The sequence below is a fragment of the Macrobrachium nipponense genome, chromosome 29, assembly GCF_015104395.2.
Source record: "Macrobrachium nipponense isolate FS-2020 chromosome 29, ASM1510439v2, whole genome shotgun sequence".
Classification (NCBI taxonomy): Eukaryota; Metazoa; Arthropoda; class Malacostraca; order Decapoda; family Palaemonidae; genus Macrobrachium; species Macrobrachium nipponense.
Window position 1 is genome coordinate 21,194,937 of NC_061092.1, and position 13,903 is coordinate 21,208,839.

Genomic DNA, 13,903 nt, shown 5'->3' on the forward strand with positions numbered 1-13,903 from the left:
TTGCTTGGCTATTATGAGGTAACGCTTACAAACTAACTCGATTGACTTTGCTTTAATCAGCTAATATTTGGAAGCTCATTTACCTGGGGTAAAATAAGAAAAGCACGTGAACTAAGGTCAGGAATCTCTACAGATTATTATACACAAAGTGGGTAGTAGCCTGTCAATAAAATAAGTAATTATTTTCTGACTATGTGACAATTGCGAGTATACCAATTCTCTGCTAAAATATGATATTCATTATAACCATTGTAGAATGGAAATCAAACTCAGCTTCCATGTTAACTAATTGATACAATTTCCCTTATAAATTACGAATCGCAACATATTTTGTGCTTACGTCAACGAGCCATAACCACGTGAATTCTTCTGAAATACTTTCATTTACTGATAAACTTACAAAACAACAACAACTTAAATATTCATGTAATAATTTCTCACCGTGCCTCTCCCTAGTTAAGATCGGACGTAAATATTCATGTAATAAATTTTTCTAAATCTTCGAGTTACTATCACTGAGATATATTCTTTGATAAGGGAAAAATTCCTCGGATAAAATTACTAACTTCTATTGAGAAAACAAATGGAATGTATAACAAGGAGTCCTTGTACAGCCAAAGCACTCGAAGGAATAAATGAGGATTCGAAAGGATGGAAATATGAGTATAACACAAAGATTACTGGAGCTAAAATGGGACTTTATCTAAAAGGAATAATAAAAAGTAAACCTAAGCTAGGTGGAATATGAAAAGTCCCACTTCTTGCAAACACCAATAAATAAATTAATAAATAAGTAAATAAATAAATAAATAAACAAATAAATAAAGAACTATTCACTGACAATATATGGAATCAAAACTCCTTAGTCAACAAAAATATAAAAATCAATGTTGCATAACAGTCCTTTAAAAAAGGCGCGAATGATTTTTTTTTTCAGAAAATGAACGATAAGAGATAATTAACACACAAGACGACGCATTATACAACTGTACACACACACACACACACACACACACACACACACACACACACACACACATAATATATATATATATATATATATATATATATACACATATATACATATACATATATATATATATATACACACACACATATATATATATATATATATATATATCATATATATAATATATATATATTATATATATGTACGTGTGTGTGGAGAGAGAGGGAGAGTTAAAACAAGAACAAATAAATCATTACGATCTTTTACCAAGTCCCTTTAATCTATGTTCTTATCAACACTGGCGAAAGGCCTCCTACCAGAGAAACAAAAAAACTTTCCACTTTGAGATAGAACAAAACAAGTAAAATCACCAAAGAAAACGGGGAATACCATCCTATTCCTATTTCCTTTCAAAGGAGCCGACAGGATCGTTTGCAATGCCTAAAGAAGGCGAGAGAAAAACCCGGCTCAGGTGGGCGGACCTCCAGTCCTCCACCTTCAAGGTTAGTTGCAGCGCGATTATGTCCTTTAAAGATACACTTCTCAACTCAAAGGGATAATAAGAGACCACACTGACATAGCTCGCTAAATATCTGCTGCGCTGCTTTATCTACAAACACGCAAACATACATTGCTACATAATGTACACGTGATTTGTTTATCGCACATAACCACAGCGGAAAAAATAAGTTTTAGGTCTTGACTTTCGTTAATGACTTTGAAATAAAGTCGAAACCGGTCAGGACCTTCACTCAGTCTCTTATATGCTCACCTGTGGTGATGTAATATATATACTATGTATATATTGTGTACACACACATTATATGTGTGCGTGCGTGTATATATATATATATATATATATATAATATATATATATATATATATAAAGCAAGTCATACTTAAAAAGCATGAAAAAGGTGGATCATCACTAACTCAACAATTTAAGAAGGATGAATGTGGTTAATGGCCACTGCCCACTCTTTCCATGGAACCAGTTCCTTTATTATGAAAAAAATATGGTGTGCGCATCTTCTTTTAATACGTTAACGATGAAAATGAGATTTCCGAAACGATCGATTAAGACCAACAGTGCATATTCTGCAAACCAGCATATGGAGGACGTGTGAATTTTAAGAAGGCCACATAGGTCAAACAAAGCAAAACCTACTGAACTTGATCGCATAAAGAGAAGGTAGTAGGAATTAAAATAAATTGAAAACAAGAATTGTGAAATATGTTAAGTTTGGATAGGAAGAGAGAAATAATTATTCTCAATGCGATACACTCTTGCCTTTCGGCTACACCTATTAATTAATGATTCTTACCTGAGCAAAATAATACACCTTTCAGTATCCTCTCTCTCCTACACTAGCCTTAAATAATTTACTTTGAAAAACTGTTGAAATATAAACAAACGCTTTGCAAGGAAAATGACCTACAAGAATGTACATGACGAAAAATATATTATTAAGTTAAATATCGTTTGGTTGTATGGAAAGTGGACGCACCGATTATCAATTAACAGATCTGATAACTGGACAAGTGTTCTGATTATAAACTTCCCTCACAACTAAGTGTTGTGTAAGTATCGCGTTCTGGAAAAAGAGCTTTGAGGAATCTGCTGTCTTTAATACGCGAAGTATTGAACGCTAAAGGGGGTTTGCCAATCTAGACTTGGACATGGGGAGGGGTTCCTACAAAATTAAAGCGAAAACAGAAAAAATAAAGGAAATCTGAAAAGGATCAGTCTCTTGTTTTCAGTCAACATCGAAACTCATTTCTTCATTCGCAACCATTCTATTTTCTTTTTTTATATATATATAAAATCATCTGTTCTTGAAATTTCTATGAGTTGTTCTCACTGCTTGATATAATAATGGGTACCGATCAAGAGACATACGTTTACAAGGCAATTACCTATGCAAAAGCTTAGGTAACTCTGGGTGAGGTGATCAACAAGTACACATTTTCACAAATTTTTAGCTTAACTGAAATCAATTTTGTTTTTACTGGATTATCTGTGGTGGCCGATTTACTTACATTACGTCAAGTGGTTACCAATGTTATCAAACTTTAGGCTTGTCATATAATGCATTACGTCATGTGGTTATCAGTGTTTTCAAACACTGGGCTTGTCATAACCTCCGTAAACACGGCCAGAGCTACTTCTTAGAAGTAGATTTCCCTTGCTTGAATAAACACTCAACAGCTGATTACGTATATCCAAATTTCATAGCAACTTTTCTCTCTCCTTGCTTCGAATAAGAGACAAAAGGTCATCGACTTATGAAGGTGACTTCCAAAAAATTTAAATACCACATGTGAAAAGCAAAAAAAAAAAAAAACAGCACTAGGAAAAAGAGGATCTTTAAATATAATTAAAGGCAGTGCGTATACACAGATTTTTCTAATGTAACAACGGTAATCTACTAGCGAGAACCCCTCGATCCGAGGCCTGATTCTATTTCTCCAAAAAAAGAAAGAAAGAAAAAAAAAACCCTGGTCAAAGTTTCTGGAATATGCGTACGTTCTTACGGTCAGGACCGACCATCACTTGATAACATGCCCAATTTTAACGACAGGTACGCTATGAACTGAGAAACAAGTTACATACAATGATGCACAAGAGCTTTTGACGAAGCAAGACAGCCGCTCTTGAACCCACATAGTTTCATTAAGAGTGAATCATCCCGTCCATCACTCCACAAACACTCAAGCTACAATTCATTAAGTAATTCCCAGAGCAAAGAATGTGGATGCCTGATGTATCTTCCTTATTAACTCGACATAATGATGTCTACGGAAGGAGACCCTTACGGGATAATGCCGTCCTTACTTTTTACTGCCGTCTAGCATAATTGTCTCATTTATTTTTCAGTATAACAGAAGAGTTGTGGTGATCCATTATCATGATAAAACTAATACCCAACAGACTATCCCGGGAAAGTGTACGAACTGAAGAGATATTGTACATGGTAAAGTCGAGGTGCTTTAAATATTAATTTCACACAGTTTACTCAGTAATGATAGACAACTAACTATAACAATCATGATGATGACGACGAAACCTATTACCTACTATTCAACTCAAATATGAAAAGGGTACTAAATGAGTGGACCAAGGGGCATTGTTTGATTTAATGTTATAAGCGCGTAACATCATAGTTACATCGCTTATTAAAAAAAATAACAAAAATGTCGTTTCTAACTGATACTCTCATGACTTGACTCTCCCCATATCATCCATGAATGTGAATCTAAAGAGCTCTCATACCCTCGCGAAGCAAAGATTTACATTCGATCCCCAAACAGAAGAGAAAAGAAAAAATATGGGGCCTTTTCTGAAATTAAAATCCATTGTGATTACTGACTATGTAGCGCATCGGATACATGAAAGTTTGCTTACTGTGGACAGTAGTAGCTATAGAGAGAGAGAGAGAGAGAGAGAGAGAGAGAGAGAGAGAGAGAGAGAGAGAGAGAGAGAGAGAGAGAGAGAGAGAGAGCACCATATCGAAATAAAATGGAAGGGGCTCAACAAAGATATCCTCCCCAACATCGGTTAAATACTTTATCACGTATTCATTAGATCAGCGTTTTTCAACCCTTTTTTTTTTTTTACTACGACCCAGAGCAAGAACCGCATTTAGCATTGCAACCCATTATACCAACGTGTAATAAATCAAAGACTAACTCTATTCACTATATTCATTTATTTATCATTGACAATTTCTATGTACATTTATTATATTCCGCACACTCCGGAATTCTATGTATCTGTCATCCAGGTGCGGTTACTCCTCCTAATTTCCGGATTTTGATTATATTAATCCCCATTTAAACTTATACAATATTCAAAAGCATATCTAATGGAAGCACTCGAAAGAACATATCTTCGCCCACCTCGAACAGACGGTGATCTGTTTCATAAAGACTGATAAACTGAAGTGAAAACAAAAATCAAATAAAATACGAGCTTACCTTAATGTCTAAAAGTGCGGAGACTAAGTCTGAGTGAAAAGAAAAACAAATTATAAAGTCTGAGAATTAATTGGAAAGTTATGCTATGTAAAATTAGTAGACAGAAAAAATATATTAATTATGTAAAAAAACTGTAGCCAACTAACCATTCAATTCTGGAACAAAATTGTTTAATGATTAACGATTCAAGGCGAGAGTGTGCTTGCGTTTGTTAAACTTGCTTGATAGTTGAGGATTCAAGGGAAAAAGAAGGGGAGAGAGGAGAGGGAGAGGAGAGGGAGAGGGGAGAGGGAGATGGAGAGGAGGAGAGGGAGGGGAGGGAGGGAGAGGGAGAGCGAGAGAGAGAGAGGGAGAGCAGGGAGAGGGAGAGGGGAGGGGAATGGGAGAATGGGATAGGGAGAGGGAGAGGAGAGGTGGGGAGAGGGAGAAGAGAGAGGGAGAGGGAGAGAGTGAGAGACTGGCGATCGCCTTGGACTAAACCTTGAAGTTATTTCTACTGCGATAACATCCTCTTTGTAAATGTACAATAAATTCATAAATGATATGTACTAGTATGTTTTGATTGGTAAGCCTGGCTTGTCAAGGGGGAAATCGGCAAAACAAGCAATGATTTATGAGTGCTGTGCGACATTTATTGTTAATTATGCTCTGCACTTTCCAACCAGTTGCTTTTTCTTTCCTTTTTTCTTTTTTTTATTTATTTATTTATTATTATTATTATTATTATTATTATTATTATTATTATTGTCGAGTCCCATTTCATTTGTCTCGCGACCCACTGACGAGTCGTGACCTACAGTTTGAAAACCGCTGCATTACATGATCTCTCTCTCTCTCTCTCTCTCTCTCTCTCTCTCTCTCTCTCTCTCTCTCTCTCTCTCTCTCATGTAATATTGTGTTTCGCTAATAACTCGTCCTTCTCGTCCTTTCACCCGTTCGTTCTCGCCCAACTTTTTCCTTCGTTACTTCCCGGAAACTCTAATCTTCCCCTTTCTCTCTTCAAATAATTGCCACTAACTTTAATTACTTTAATTATTTGCATGTCCTTAGTCTCTTTCCTTTCACCAGTATAAGTCACAAGAAGCTTCCACAGACAACTATGGTGACCCTGCAAATGCTGTGGAAATGGTGACGACATGTTTTCCAGTTTGCTAAGGTTGTAATCTTAACGGATAGTAATTACTGTAATTGGAGACTCTTCCATTCCTGCTGGAGAGAGAGAGAGAGAGAGAGAGAGAGAGAGAGAGAGAGAGAGAGAGAGAGGAGGCTCATCCTCCCAGTCCAATTCCCTTTGAAGCCAGCGAAAGAATGACAAGTCATGTCCCTATACACAAATGATCCTCGCAGGAGAGAACCTGACTCCCTTACCCTTAAATGGGAAGCCTTGGTCGATAGACAGTGCTGTATGTGTGTGACTCATGGGTCAAAGACATGAAGCTAAGGGAGAGAGAGAGAGAGAGAGAGAGAGAGAGTCTTCCCTGACTTACCTTACATGAGGTAAACAAAATACCTGAGACGTGTAAGGTACGTAACAATTGTTAACAATTCTCACACCTAGCAAATCTTGCTTTTAAGGGTATTAAGAAAAAAAAAAAGCATTCTTGGATGCATCGTAAATTCATTATTGTAGGTTCATTCAGCGTTTTCTTGCTCATTTTGAAATCGGTAAGCACGCTCTTAAAAATCTGGATTCATCATCCGTCTCTTGTGATTTTAGATTAAATATTTTTTTGATTACCTTGACTTCGGATGGTGATTTCCACCTTACATGAAATCAGTGATATCTTGAATTCTCCTAGTTCCATTACGCATCTTGAAATCATGAAGCATTCTCATACAAATATTTAATCTGGTTCATTAGATGTTTGTAGTAGTATAAACGCCGTCTAAATCTCTGAACATTTATTCTACCTTTTCTTACACATTCTGAGATATCAGGACTTCTGGGCCTTAGAATTCAAGACAGCGTTGTCTCCAGCATTTTGAATTCAGCCAGCGTTCTCTGCCACCTTTGCAGTTCACTATCGTGATCTCCTACTTCCTCAGAATTCATCAGTCATTTTCACATATTCTAAATTCTTCAAATTCACTCAGGGAAAATCAAAGGGATTTAGAATTCTGTGTGATCATAAGATCCACATTCAAGATCGTGCCCAAAATATTCTACATCTATAACTGAAATGTAACTTTTCACCCAGAAAAATTAATCACAAAACTAATATTAATAAAAATGTAAAAGACATTCAACATATGCAGTGTTACTACAATTATTACGAATATATTTACATAATAATGCGTGTGTGTGTTGTGTTTTATAGATATCAATATTCATATATATTAAGCTATCAATATCGTTTAACATCCAATTCACTATACCTAGGAAATATTTGTAAATAGGATAAATTTTACGATGACAATACCTACATATACATACACACATAACACATACCATTACGTGCTATAATATTATATATATATATATATATATATATATATATATATATATATATATACACATATAATTCTACACAATCGTGTGGAACAGAAATAAATTTCTGACACATCAGGATCACTCAATTGAAAGACCTAAGTTCAATCCTGATGTGAGTCAAAATTTATATATACTATATATACACACACACACATATATATATATATATATATATATATATATATATATATATATTATATATATATATACATATGTGTGAGTAGTGACTGCAACATTTATTTTTTATATTCACACACATATGTGCGTGTGTGTGTGTATATATATATATATATATATATATATATATATATATACATATATATATAATATATATACATACATAAATAAAATCAAATAGTCTTGGAATCGATGCTGCATCATAAGCTACCTACTGCTGTTACTACTTTTGCCTAACAGACACTTATATTCCACAAAATTCATACCACAATGGCGGCAGATAAAAAGGTATCTGTCCATAAGGTATACATGTATAAAAGAAGGCCCAAGGAATCATTTACGAAATAGCAGTCATTACCACGTGTCAGTAATTAACAATTAACTAATAATCGCACTTCATATCAAACACGTACTCCTCCGGCCGGAAGCAATTCCAGCCCAATTATAATTTTCGCCTTCCCACGTGAGAGCGAATTTCAAATGCCTCCTGCATTCCTAATTCCTAACGCAGATGAAAAACGTAATTTGCATATTTAAACGGAGGACGGGGCCGGTTGAAGGAACTAATTCTAGTGTTGTGTATTTTAGCAGAATTTTCTTAATGGACAATTTAGGGCCAAATATCCTACGTGGAAAATTATTAAAAGATGAAGACCTAAGCCTCATTGAAACTGAACACTTCCCTATTGGGGGAGATGAATGGGATATTCCTATACATAATCAGATGTTTTAGTTCTCCCATAATCGATTCTGAAATACTAGGGGATTTCACTTACTAAAAACCTAGACACATTATTGCACAGATATATTTTTAAATGTGCAAAGACAGTTCAAATATGTTATCACTTATACATCAATTCATATTTATAAATCTACATATGAGCACACGTGCACACACACACACCTATAATATATATATATATATATATATATATATATATATATATATGCGTGTGCATAATTCCAGACATGTATGCATAAAACTAACATACGCCTTCAAAACTACTGGGAAGCACTGTTTGCATGGCATACGTAAAGCTGTAAGGGTGAGACATAAAGGGAGAGACGTAATGAAAAGGCTGCGACCACACGAGGGGTGCTGAAGCGGAAAGAGCAAACAGAGAATGACACAACGTTAATCAATAAAAAAAGTTCTTCCCGAATGTTCTGTGAGCAGTGTACAGTCTTAGAAAATGCACGCTTGCAATTAGAATACTAATGTCATTTTTGTCCATCAATATCATAATCTTAATAATATTGTGAGAATACAGGGTAGCTGAAAATGGTTACAAGTGAGAGCAGAATTTTCGTTGAATACAGTTATGAGAGCAAACGGAAGCGCATACATATTGACGTTATGACTGAGTGTAACTTATCCTACGTCAAATTAGTTTGGTTAGTATTTTGCTGCTAAGAAGAAATCGACTGGAAATTCTGCACGCTCGACGAGGAAAGAATAATATAAAAGACCCAAGTAAGGCAGCAGCAGCAGCTTTTTCGAAATCTTAAATTGTCGAAGAGGCGACTTACAGCACGTATGGATGGATGTTTGCTATCTAAGGACAGATCCCACGCACCATGACAGAAAAAGCCTCTCTTTGCCTATAGATCGTATGAATCAAGCCAAGTCCTTTTTGTACACAAGTGAAATCTGTGTGAATTTGAACAAAAAAAAACCTTGGTAGTGCTTTCGAAGAACCTTGAGTAAAATGTATAAAATCTAAAAAAGAAAAAATATGAGACTAAAATTTTGATCCTGAAACAATAGCGTGCATTTTCTCAATGGTAGAGGTATAAAACAAGAAAATTGAAGTGAATGTCACGAGGAAGCATGGATTTCGTGCTTAAAAACTAGAAGTAGGGGGTATGTGATCATGAACTTTATATCTTATTCCAACGAATACTTGTTTCTATCTGCATCAGATGTACGCTCGTTTTCTCCTCCAGTCACTCTCCTTATTCCCAGGACCTGCTTATTCCATCATTCTATATCTCATTCGCTCATCTTCACTCAATTTTTTCTAATTATTACACTTCAAAACTCCCCCTATAAACACATGCTTCAAAAAACTAAAGTTGTGTTCTAACTGTTTTCAACATTTCCGTCTACCTCTATACATTTCAAAATGCCCTCACTTGTTCCATTAGCCGCCCATGACACGCACAGAACTCTTCCGCGCTGCTATTTCTAGTCTCTTCTTCATCCTCTTATGTGTCGTCCACGTTTTTACGGCCACCCGACAAAACTGAGCAAACGTGTGTTTACATCATTCTTTTTCTACACTGCTAAAGTAAATTCCTAGTTGTCCTTAAACTTTCATTTCCTTAGATGATCCGTCTGTTACTTCAAACGGATAGTATACAGGTAACATAAATACAAATATGTTATATATATATGTAATAAACAAGGCAAAAATATTCTTAAGAATTGCATTTCCTCGTCCAAAAAAATTAATCATCAAAATCACCATAAAATAATAATAATAATAATAATAATAATAATAATAATAATAATAATAATAATAATAATAATAAAGGGAGATGATAAAGATTACTGGTGATAAATGAAAAGGTCAATATTACTTTAAAAAAATAACAATCAAAAGCACAGAAGGTAAATAGTTATACACATTTCGTCTAAGATTGTTTTGTGAAAACTTGCAAAAGTACATCAGCATTCCCTCACCCTACCTTCAAGAGGAAGGGTTGTACACATCCTGCTATTCAGACTAATGTTTCCAGTCTAAATAAACGAAGTAAATTGAATCCGAACATATTCTTCACTTGCATTACACATAATAAACTAAATACACAAACACAAGTATGTAGGAGCGTTTGTTAATTTTTGCGTATTTTGTTTTCTATGAGCAATGAAAGCAAAGAATTTTTTTTTTTTTTTACTTAATGTACTTCATTTATTTAACACACATACATAATATATTTATATATATTACTAAATATGTATAGTTGCCTAAATAGCAAGACATATATAGAAATACATATATACATATATATATATATATATATATATATATATATATATATATATATATATATATATATATATACACACGACGTACATGTGTGCAGAATTGTGACTGCTTATATATAGCTGCCTAAATAGCAAGATACATATAAATTCATATATACACAGCGTACATATATGCAGAATTGTGACTACTTATATTGACGTATATCTATGTATGTATGTATGTATGTGATATGTATGTGTATGTAGTATGTATGTATGTATGTATGTATGTATGTACGTATGTATGTATATATATATATATATATGTATATATATATATATATATATATATATATATATATATATATATATATATATATATAAACACATACCAAACACGCATCAGGCCAAAGGTAAGTGAAATAAGGAGAAACATTTCCCCCCATTCAGTGTAACTAGAGCCAAACGGTCACGGACGTTCGGGGGGATGGGGAGAGGGCTTTCGAAAGCCGCTACGAATCACGTGAATGTGTTTGGAGAGGAAGGAATCTGGGTTGGCCAACTAAGGGGGTGTGGCTGCGGGTGTGGGTGGGTAGGTGAGTTGGGTTTTCACAGGCAGGAGTAGGGTTGCTGCAAGTGGGGGTGGGTGAGGTTGTAGGAGACTGGTGGGGTTAAGACTTTATAAATCCCGATAGGACTGTAATGCACCATTGCATAAGTTCTTGACTGCACTGCAATTCAATTATGTGAATTTGAAACTGTTAATTTATCCATATTTATTTTTTGATGATCTCTTCCCTTTAAAACCAGTAATGATGACGACTGACAGACTCGAAATACGAGACCCTGGAGAAAGACGAAAGATAAGAATAAAACTAAAGGGAAAATCGATGAGAAAATAATAGCTAACATAATTGTGGTACGATCGGGAGTGGCCGCGCATGATTCAAGCATAAACGATTCGATAAACTTCCACTTTAAGAGGCATGAAAATTTTAACGTCCTCAAATTTAATACGATGAAAAGTCTGCAACGCTTTGTATTCATGGCAATGAAAGTGCCTTAATATTTTCTTTCAAACTACTTCGAGAAGTTGTCAAAAGATTTTTTACATGCATAAAAGTTCATATTTCTTATGTACAGACGGACGGGGATGGACAGCTTTATGCTGTGCTTTGTCTAGATGTGACGGAAACGAGATGAAGGGGAAGAGAAACAAACAAAAGTGCGCAGACCGCATAGAACCAACATATCTGTCTCTGGAAAAAAAAACAGAGAGAGAGAGAGAGAGGAGAGAGAGAGAGAGAGAGAGAGAGAGAGAGAGAGAGAGAGAGAGAAAGCTGGAATTAATGTTCAGGGAAATCCATAAATTTTAATATTACCGACAAAAAAAAAATTCCGGCATATATGTCACTGTGATGCATTGCTGTCCCTCAGAAGAAGCAGAAAGACCAGTGTTCATAAAATGTGAATCATGCAACAGCGGAGCTGGACGAAGCAGCGAAGATTTATAGGATCATGCAGGAGATATTGGCCATGCAACGCGTCATCTTCAAACACGAAACCGCGAGACGCTGCATAACCTTGCAGGATGATGGAGTAGTGGAAGGGGGTGGGGAGGGGGCCAAGCTTAGCTTAAAATCCCGTAATGTTGTTTTGTTGTCAAGAGCAAAAAAAAACAAGCAGCGGTAGAAGCAACAATAGCAACTTTTCGGTGCTATTTTATTGTTAATATATCAAAACATTAGGAACAAGACTAACACTGATAGCAATACAGTTGTGTAAATCTTTTTGAAACGAGGAACCCCAAACACACTGCCTTAACGCATGTACAATGCAATAATAATAATAATAATAATAATAATAATAATAATAATAATAATAATAATAATAATAATAATGATAATAATAATAATAATAATGTCAGCCAAAAAATATCTTTTTGAAACGGGGAACCACAAAAACAATGCCTTAACGCATTTACCATGCAATAATAATAATAATAATAATAATAATAATAATAATAATAATAATAATAATAATAATAATGTCAGCTAAAAAAAATTCTTTTTGAAACGGGGAACCACAACAACAATGCCATAACGCATTTACATATTAAAAATAATAATAATAATAATAATAATAATAATAATAATAATAATAATAATAATAATAATATAATAATGTCAGCCAAAAAATATCTTTTTGAAACGGGGAACCACAAAAACAATACCTTAACGCATTTACTATGCAATAATAATAATAATAATAATAATAATAATAATAATAATAATAATAATAATAATAATAATAATTTCGGCTAAAAAAAATTCTTTTTGAAACGGGGAACCACAAAAACAATGCCATAAAGCATTTACATATCAATAATAATAATAATAATAATAATAATAATAATAATAATAATAATAATAATAATAAAATAACAACAATAATAATAATAATTCCAATTCATTTTCCCTAAAATTATAACTCTATCACCAAAGAAACGCAGGGCTAATGTCATTAAACTTTCCATCTGGCCAAATCTGTGGCCCTGTAATAAAAGAATGAAAATAAAATATATAATTTCGGAATGACAATAATGATTATAATCAGTATATTAAACAACTAGGTCGCTGTGGCCAAACCTACAATCTGAAATTGGATACGTCACCCGCACGCAGTCAATCCACGCAGCCACGCGAGAACTTCATCTAGTATCAATAATGCCTGCATATGAGAGGGGAGAAGGGGAAGGAAGGGGTGACACGATACTAGTTTTTACAAAAGAAAAAAAATTCGGGGACTTGAAATAATAGTTAGAGAAGCAGATCTTCTGTGGAGTGATAGAAAATTGTCTCGGGAGCGTTATTTAAGTTTCGGTTCTAAGAAAACTGATCTTGAAGAACCTTATGTGATGATTTACTATACTCTTGTTTTGTTCCATCTGTCCATTCGCCTGTGGTGTTTTCGCATGATAACACTGCGTCCTGGGCTTTACATAATATCCTATTTCTAATATTAACGGTGTAATTCGCATACAGTAAATTATTAAAACACTTTTCTGTTGCAAACGTACACCCAGATATCCTTTTATTTACCTAAAACTTACACATAGCGTAACTATTTAAAGACCGGGACGCAGTGTTACCATGCGAAAACACCACAGGCGGATGGACAGATGGAAAAAACGGAGTATACATGTCTACACTTTAATAATACCTGCATATGTATAAAAGGGGAGGATCCTTTTAGCTCAACGAGCATTGGTCGAAAAGGTACCTATAAATAAAAGCAGCAAAGCCGCACTAACAAA

General features: G+C 34.5%; 1 protein-coding gene across 7 annotated transcripts in view; it reads right to left on the reverse strand.

The window, feature by feature from the left end:
- LOC135206179 (adenomatous polyposis coli protein-like) overlaps positions 1-13,903 on the reverse strand; it is a 626,589-nt gene that overhangs the window by 547,847 nt on the left and 64,839 nt on the right. The gene's annotated exons all lie outside the window — the stretch shown is intronic.